Source organism: Abrus precatorius, unplaced genomic scaffold (genome assembly GCF_003935025.1).
Source record: "Abrus precatorius isolate BTA unplaced genomic scaffold, Abrus_2018 Scaffold1, whole genome shotgun sequence".
NCBI classification, from domain to species: domain Eukaryota; kingdom Viridiplantae; phylum Streptophyta; class Magnoliopsida; order Fabales; family Fabaceae; genus Abrus; species Abrus precatorius.
Window position 1 is genome coordinate 5,414,268 of NW_020874291.1, and position 8,335 is coordinate 5,422,602.

General features: G+C 45.4%; 11 non-coding genes across 11 annotated transcripts; 10 read left to right on the forward strand and 1 right to left on the reverse strand.

Annotated features, from left to right (window-relative positions):
* Positions 1-56: 56 nt before the first annotated feature.
* Positions 57-175, forward strand: LOC113859121. Its single transcript, XR_003503509.1, has one exon. It is a non-coding gene; the product is annotated as a 5S ribosomal RNA (ribosomal RNA).
* Positions 176-553: 378 nt separating this feature from the next.
* Positions 554-672, forward strand: LOC113859198. The gene has a single exon (XR_003503520.1). It is a non-coding gene; the product is annotated as a 5S ribosomal RNA (ribosomal RNA).
* A 377-nt stretch (positions 673-1,049) lies between these two features.
* On the forward strand, positions 1,050-1,168 carry LOC113859282. The gene has a single exon (XR_003503533.1). It is a non-coding gene; the product is annotated as a 5S ribosomal RNA (ribosomal RNA).
* Positions 1,169-1,546: 378 nt separating this feature from the next.
* LOC113859345 lies at positions 1,547-1,665 on the forward strand. The gene has a single exon (XR_003503546.1). It is a non-coding gene; the product is annotated as a 5S ribosomal RNA (ribosomal RNA).
* A 377-nt stretch (positions 1,666-2,042) lies between these two features.
* LOC113859413 lies at positions 2,043-2,161 on the forward strand. Its single transcript, XR_003503557.1, has one exon. It is a non-coding gene; the product is annotated as a 5S ribosomal RNA (ribosomal RNA).
* A 378-nt stretch (positions 2,162-2,539) lies between these two features.
* Positions 2,540-2,658, forward strand: LOC113859474. The gene has a single exon (XR_003503568.1). It is a non-coding gene; the product is annotated as a 5S ribosomal RNA (ribosomal RNA).
* Positions 2,659-3,036: 378 nt separating this feature from the next.
* LOC113859529 lies at positions 3,037-3,155 on the forward strand. Its single transcript, XR_003503578.1, has one exon. It is a non-coding gene; the product is annotated as a 5S ribosomal RNA (ribosomal RNA).
* A 378-nt stretch (positions 3,156-3,533) lies between these two features.
* LOC113859576 lies at positions 3,534-3,652 on the forward strand. Its single transcript, XR_003503582.1, has one exon. It is a non-coding gene; the product is annotated as a 5S ribosomal RNA (ribosomal RNA).
* Positions 3,653-4,029: 377 nt separating this feature from the next.
* Positions 4,030-4,148, forward strand: LOC113859582. The gene has a single exon (XR_003503583.1). It is a non-coding gene; the product is annotated as a 5S ribosomal RNA (ribosomal RNA).
* Positions 4,149-4,522: 374 nt separating this feature from the next.
* LOC113860784 lies at positions 4,523-4,640 on the forward strand. Its single transcript, XR_003504045.1, has one exon. It is a non-coding gene; the product is annotated as a 5S ribosomal RNA (ribosomal RNA).
* Positions 4,641-6,702: 2,062 nt separating this feature from the next.
* LOC113861824 lies at positions 6,703-6,807 on the reverse strand. Its single transcript, XR_003504348.1, has one exon. It is a non-coding gene; the product is annotated as a small nucleolar RNA R71 (small nucleolar RNA).
* Positions 6,808-8,335: the final 1,528 nt, after the last annotated feature.

Here is an 8,335-nt window from a genome sequence, read left to right on the forward strand (position 1 = left end):
TTGGAGCAAGCTTCGCCCTCGGCATTCATATAGGAGTTGATCGCGCAGAACATGTCAGGTGCGATCATACCAGCACTAATGCACCGGATCCCATCAGAACTCCGCAGTTAAGCGTGCTTGGGCGAGAGTAGTACTAGGATGGGTGACCTCCTGGGAAGTCCTCGTGTTGCACCTCTTTTTCCTCTTTCCTTTTTCCTATTTTAGCCATTTGGCGGTATCTGTGATTCTCAGCAGGATTGGCGGGAGTCTGGATTGGACAGATCCCGAAAAGTTATATGAAATAGACATATGATTTGCATAAATCCGAGTCCTGTGCTAAAAGTTATGTCCCTCCAGAGTTTACGACGCTAAATCCTCAGTTTTTCACCTCTTTCTACACCGATCGGCTCGGCCTTCCGCCCTCCCAGAATTGCGCGGTATTTATCGGTGAATTTGCGCAGGCGCATGGTTTGCCCTGATAACGGTAAATCCGTCTTGACTGTCTCGGTCGGTCCCGGTTGGAGCAAGCTTCGCCCTCGGCATTCATATAGGAGTTGATCGCGCAGAACATGTCAGGTGCGATCATACCAGCACTAATGCACCGGATCCCATCAGAACTCCGCAGTTAAGCGTGCTTGGGCGAGAGTAGTACTAGGATGGGTGACCTCCTGGGAAGTCCTCGTGTTGCACCTCTTTTTCCTCTTTCCTTTTTCCTATTTTAGCCATTTGGCGGTATCTGTGATTCTCAGCAGGATTGGCGGGAGTCTGGATTGGACAGATCCGAAAAGTTATATGAAATAGACATATGATTTGCATAAATCCGAGTCCTGTGCTAAAAGTTATGTCCCTCCAGAGTTTACGACGCTAAATCCTCAGTTTTTCACCTCTTTCTACACCGATCGGCTCGGCCTTCCGCCCTCCCAGAATTGCGCGGTATTTATCGGTGAATTTGCGCAGGCGCATGGTTTGCCCTGATAACGGTAAATCCGTCTTGACTGTCTCGGTCGGTCCCGGTTGGAGCAAGCTTCGCCCTCGGCATTCATATAGGAGTTGATCGCGCAGAACATGTCAGGTGCGATCATACCAGCACTAATGCACCGGATCCCATCAGAACTCCGCAGTTAAGCGTGCTTGGGCGAGAGTAGTACTAGGATGGGTGACCTCCTGGGAAGTCCTCGTGTTGCACCTCTTTTTCCTCTTTCCTTTTTCCTATTTTAGCCATTTGGCGGTATCTGTGATTCTCAGCAGGATTGGCGGGAGTCTGGATTGGACAGATCCCGAAAAGTTATATGAAATAGACATATGATTTGCATAAATCCGAGTCCTGTGCTAAAAGTTATGTCCCTCCAGAGTTTACGACGCTAAATCCTCAGTTTTTCACCTCTTTCTACACCGATCGGCTCGGCCTTCCGCCCTCCCAGAATTGCGCGGTATTTATCGGTGAATTTGCGCAGGCGCATGGTTTGCCCTGATAACGGTAAATCCGTCTTGACTGTCTCGGTCGGTCCCGGTTGGAGCAAGCTTCGCCCTCGGCATTCATATAGGAGTTGATCGCGCAGAACATGTCAGGTGCGATCATACCAGCACTAATGCACCGGATCCCATCAGAACTCCGCAGTTAAGCGTGCTTGGGCGAGAGTAGTACTAGGATGGGTGACCTCCTGGGAAGTCCTCGTGTTGCACCTCTTTTTCCTCTTTCCTTTTTCCTATTTTAGCCATTTGGCGGTATCTGTGATTCTCAGCAGGATTGGCGGGAGTCTGGATTGGACAGATCCGAAAAGTTATATGAAATAGACATATGATTTGCATAAATCCGAGTCCTGTGCTAAAAGTTATGTCCCTCCAGAGTTTACGACGCTAAATCCTCAGTTTTTCACCTCTTTCTACACCGATCGGCTCGGCCTTCCGCCCTCCCAGAATTGCGCGGTATTTATCGGTGAATTTGCGCAGGCGCATGGTTTGCCCTGATAACGGTAAATCCGTCTTGACTGTCTCGGTCGGTCCCGGTTGGAGCAAGCTTCGCCCTCGGCATTCATATAGGAGTTGATCGCGCAGAACATGTCAGGTGCGATCATACCAGCACTAATGCACCGGATCCCATCAGAACTCCGCAGTTAAGCGTGCTTGGGCGAGAGTAGTACTAGGATGGGTGACCTCCTGGGAAGTCCTCGTGTTGCACCTCTTTTTCCTCTTTCCTTTTTCCTATTTTAGCCATTTGGCGGTATCTGTGATTCTCAGCAGGATTGGCGGGAGTCTGGATTGGACAGATCCCGAAAAGTTATATGAAATAGACATATGATTTGCATAAATCCGAGTCCTGTGCTAAAAGTTATGTCCCTCCAGAGTTTACGACGCTAAATCCTCAGTTTTTCACCTCTTTCTACACCGATCGGCTCGGCCTTCCGCCCTCCCAGAATTGCGCGGTATTTATCGGTGAATTTGCGCAGGCGCATGGTTTGCCCTGATAACGGTAAATCCGTCTTGACTGTCTCGGTCGGTCCCGGTTGGAGCAAGCTTCGCCCTCGGCATTCATATAGGAGTTGATCGCGCAGAACATGTCAGGTGCGATCATACCAGCACTAATGCACCGGATCCCATCAGAACTCCGCAGTTAAGCGTGCTTGGGCGAGAGTAGTACTAGGATGGGTGACCTCCTGGGAAGTCCTCGTGTTGCACCTCTTTTTCCTCTTTCCTTTTTCCTATTTTAGCCATTTGGCGGTATCTGTGATTCTCAGCAGGATTGGCGGGAGTCTGGATTGGACAGATCCCGAAAAGTTATATGAAATAGACATATGATTTGCATAAATCCGAGTCCTGTGCTAAAAGTTATGTCCCTCCAGAGTTTACGACGCTAAATCCTCAGTTTTTCACCTCTTTCTACACCGATCGGCTCGGCCTTCCGCCCTCCCAGAATTGCGCGGTATTTATCGGTGAATTTGCGCAGGCGCATGGTTTGCCCTGATAACGGTAAATCCGTCTTGACTGTCTCGGTCGGTCCCGGTTGGAGCAAGCTTCGCCCTCGGCATTCATATAGGAGTTGATCGCGCAGAACATGTCAGGTGCGATCATACCAGCACTAATGCACCGGATCCCATCAGAACTCCGCAGTTAAGCGTGCTTGGGCGAGAGTAGTACTAGGATGGGTGACCTCCTGGGAAGTCCTCGTGTTGCACCTCTTTTTCCTCTTTCCTTTTTCCTATTTTAGCCATTTGGCGGTATCTGTGATTCTCAGCAGGATTGGCGGGAGTCTGGATTGGACAGATCCCGAAAAGTTATATGAAATAGACATATGATTTGCATAAATCCGAGTCCTGTGCTAAAAGTTATGTCCCTCCAGAGTTTACGACGCTAAATCCTCAGTTTTTCACCTCTTTCTACACCGATCGGCTCGGCCTTCCGCCCTCCCAGAATTGCGCGGTATTTATCGGTGAATTTGCGCAGGCGCATGGTTTGCCCTGATAACGGTAAATCCGTCTTGACTGTCTCGGTCGGTCCCGGTTGGAGCAAGCTTCGCCCTCGGCATTCATATAGGAGTTGATCGCGCAGAACATGTCAGGTGCGATCATACCAGCACTAATGCACCGGATCCCATCAGAACTCCGCAGTTAAGCGTGCTTGGGCGAGAGTAGTACTAGGATGGGTGACCTCCTGGGAAGTCCTCGTGTTGCACCTCTTTTTCCTCTTTCCTTTTTCCTATTTTAGCCATTTGGCGGTATCTGTGATTCTCAGCAGGATTGGCGGGAGTCTGGATTGGACAGATCCCGAAAAGTTATATGAAATAGACATATGATTTGCATAAATCCGAGTCCTGTGCTAAAAGTTATGTCCCTCCAGAGTTTACGACGCTAAATCCTCAGTTTTTCACCTCTTTCTACACCGATCGGCTCGGCCTTCCGCCCTCCAGAATTGCGCGGTATTTATCGGTGAATTTGCGCAGGCGCATGGTTTGCCCTGATAACGGTAAATCCGTCTTGACTGTCTCGGTCGGTCCCGGTTGGAGCAAGCTTCGCCCTCGGCATTCATATAGGAGTTGATCGCGCAGAACATGTCAGGTGCGATCATACCAGCACTAATGCACCGGATCCCATCAGAACTCCGCAGTTAAGCGTGCTTGGGCGAGAGTAGTACTAGGATGGGTGACCTCCTGGGAAGTCCTCGTGTTGCACCTCTTTTCCTCTTTCCTTTTTCCTATTTAGCCATTTGGCGGTATCTGTGATTCTCAGCAGGATTGGCGGGAGTCTGGATTGGACAGATCCCGAAAAGTTATATGAAATAGACATATGATTTGCATAAATCCGAGTCCTGTGCTAAAAGTTATGTCCCTCCAGAGTTTACGACGCTAAATCCTCAGTTTTTCACCTCTTTCTACACCGATCGGCTCGGCCTTCCGCCCTCCCAGAATTGCGCGGTATTTATCGGTGAATTTGCGCAGGCGCATGGTTTGCCCTGATAACGGTAAATCCGTCTTGACTGTCTCGGTCGTCCCGGTTGGAGCAAGCTTCGCCCTCGCATTCATATAGGAGTTGATCGCGCAGAACATGTCAGGTGCGATCATACCAGCACTAATGCACCGGATCCCATCAAACTCCGCAGTTAAGCGTGCTTGGGCGAGAGTAGTACTAGGATGGGTGACCTCCTGGGAAGTCCTCGTGTTGCACCTCTTTTCCTCTTTCCTTTTTCCTATTTAGCCATTTGGCGGTATCTGTGATTCTCAGCAGGATTGGCGGGAGTCTGGATTGGACAGATCCCGAAAAGTTATATGAAATAGACATATGATTTGCATAAATCCGAGTCCTGTGCTAAATTTATGGTGCAGTAGTTAGTCGACATAAGGTTGATATTTGTCGAGCTGTGTTAAATTAACCTAATTCATGGGAGATGGGGAGGATTGATATGATTAAATTCGAAGTGGAGATCTGAGGATAGGAATAGTTGAGTTGTGGATGACGAGCTAAGGAATTATGGCCTGGTTTGTGCTTTCATATTGTTTGGGGATGATTAACACTGGTGTTTTGCTGTTTGATGTCTTTACAATTTGTTTTGAAACCGAGCATAACACGGGCTCCATTGTTTTAAGAATTGCCTTGGATGTTTCAAATTATATTAGTCTCTCTTCTAACATGTTGAATGCGATTAATGAGCGCATATCGTTTCATTGGTTGTTGATTTTTGATTCTGTAGGAGACAATCTAGGGTAACCTAGTACTAACATTAATTTCGGTTTAAATTTTTGATGGATTTGTGGCGAAAACAAATCTTGTTATGAACACGTGCTCTAGAGGAATAGATAAATAGGCACCATTCATTCAAATTTAGGCTTCTGCCTGTTGCTGGATTTGGTTTATCTTTTTGTGGGATTATTTTGTGTGGGGTTCGTCGATGGGTATATGTATTGGGTGGGGATTTGTGTTGGTGGATTATGGGGTTTATACTAAATTGTTTATTTTTTGTTTACTCTATATTTCTGGATTTTGTTTGTTTTTTTGCCATATTAGTGAATTCTCTTTGTTAATCTTTTGCCATTGTGTATTCTGTTAGTATAGATGTGTTATGTTTGCATAGATAGTAATGTAGTGATATTTTGCATATGGGTATTCTAACCAATTCCTGGTATGAATCGCTGTATGGATCTGGTGCATGGTATTGAATGTCTATGTGGATCTCTTTGCATTGATTATGGTTATACTGTGACATCTTGGTGTGTCAGTTCGATTCGTTTTGCCTCTCTATCTTATGTGAGTTCTTGTTGCTATTTTGCTGCATAACGTTCACTGAGTCAGGAAGATTCTCGCAAAGTACTGTGTGCTGGTGCTTGTTTTGCTAATTTTATGTTCCATAGTTTGCAATTTCTTTTTCGTTTTTGCTGTTTAGTGTTCAATATGTTTATGTTGGGGGCTATTTTATCTTTGGTGCTCTTTGATTGATACTTTTTTTCTTGCCATGAGAGGGTAACTGAGATTTTTCTTGTCACTTTTTACTTGCTTGATCAGGTTGGTGGGTTAGTGTTTTATACTGTCTTTTTGCGAGAGTTTCATAGCTCAATTTCCGAGAGCTGATTGGGACCAGCATCAAATCAGAGAGATTTATGAGTGCTCTCTCGGGCGAGATTAACGTGTAATTTGGATGAGGACAAGTCATGGTTTCCATTAGGAATCTTTAGGAGCCTTTAATAGACAAAACTCTGGCAAGGCATACTGAGCTGAAGTGTCCTTTTTTATTTGTCGACTTGATGGTTTCGCATCTCCAATATATTGATTGTCTGCATGTACTGTGAAGGTAGATGTTTGTTTTTTTTGTGTGTTTGTATGGAGGACTTTAGAAATAGTTCTATAAGAATTTGTACTCGTGACATTCTGAAAGAAGCTGCCGGCCGGAACGTGACGTTACAGATGGTCTGGTTTGTTGTATCCAATACCGTGGTTTGTCTACTCAAGTCAAGTAGTGCGGTATTGAGCCCTTTTGTTCTTAAAACTGGCCTAATCCATCTTTTGCCTAAATTTCATGGTCTTGCAGGTGAAGATCCACATAAACACCTCAAGGAATTTCATATTGTTTGCTCTACAATGAGACCACAAGGTGTGCCTGAAGAGCGTGTGAAATTAAAGGCTTTTCCATTCTCTCTTATGGATTTGGCTAAAGATTGGTTGTATTATCTTCCACCTGACTCTATTACAAGTTAGGACACTCTCAAGAGATTGTTCCTGGAAAAATTTTCCCTGCCTCAATAAGAAAGGAAATATGTGGTATTAGGCAGCTAGAGAGGAAAAATTTGTATGAATATTGGAAGCGTTTCAAGAGACTTTGTGCTAGCTGCCCCCATCATCAAATAAGTGACCAGCTCCAAACCCAATACTTCTATGAGGGCTTACACCAAATGGATAGGAGCATGATTGACGCAGCTAGTGGGGGAGCCCTAGTTGACAAGACTCCCGCTGCCGCTAGAAACCTCATTGAGAATATGGCAGCTAACTCTCAACAGTTTGCTACAAGGCAAAATTCCATCATATCCAGGAGTGTCAATAAAATTCAAACTTCAGATTCACACAAGCTGGAGCATAAGCTAGATGAGTTGGCTTTTATGGTAAAACAGTTGGCATCCATCCAAAAGAATTTTGCTGCATATACACCTCCACCTCCATCCATTCCAGCCATGCTTTGTGGGATTTCTTCATCTACGGATCACTTCGCTGATAATTGCCCCACATTGCAAGAAACTGAATCTTCAGAAGGTAATCCTTAAGCTTATGCTACTAATATTTATGCTAATAAATTTCCTTTTCAGCAGCCGCAGCAACAACAAAGCTGGGATTTATCTTCTAATAGATATAATCCCGGTTGGAGGAACCATCCTAACTTAAGGTGGGGAGGAAATGCACAGATCAAAGCTCTAGCCAACCAACCAACAACCATTTCCAACCGTATCAAGCTAGACAAATTAAGCCATATTAAGCCCAGCAACATCACCATTCATCATCTTCATCTCAGCTGCACCATCAAGCATCTTCTTCACTAGCTCCTGCACCCCAAAAGAGTGAGTCATCCTTGGAAGACCTTGTGAAGCAACTCACTATGAATAATCTCAATTTCCAGCAACAGAGTCAGGCTTTCCAACAACAGACTTAAGCAAGTATTAAGACCTTGGAGAATCAAATGGGTCAACTTGCTTCATCCCTGAATCAACTTCAATCTCAAGGTTCAGGCAATCTCCCTGCACAAACGGTAACAAACCCAAAGAATGTGAGTGCCATTACCTTGAGATCTGGTAAGGTGATGCAAGAGCCAGAAATGCCTAAAGAGAAGGATCCTAGTTGCACTTTAGCTGCAGAAGGTGAAGAAGGAGAAGTTGGAAGCCAAGAGCAGCCTGCACCTATGCCCACACCATGTCAACCAAAAGTGGTAGACAAAGAAGAGAGGTCCATTCCTATTCCCTTCCCTCAAAGAATGGTTCAGCCCAACAAGAAGCAAGAAGAGGTTGATAAAGAAATTCTGGATACTTTCAGAAAGGTTGAAGTCAATATCCCCTTGTTAGATGCTATCAAGCAAATCCCAAAGTACGCCAAATTCCTTAAGGACTTGTGCACTCATAGAAGGCGACTAAAGGGTAATGAAAGAGTGAACATAGGGAGGAATGTATTAGCCCTTTTTGAGAGGCCAAAAAACTTCCATGCCTGAGAAATGCAAAGATCCAGGGACGTTTACTATTCCCTGTATTATAGGCAACAATAGGATAGATAATGCCATGCTTGATTTAGGTGCATCTATTAATGTTATGCCTTTATCTATCTTCACATCTTTGTCTCTTGGACCATTGCAGCCCACAGGTGTCATCATTCAGCTAGCAAATAGGAGCACCACT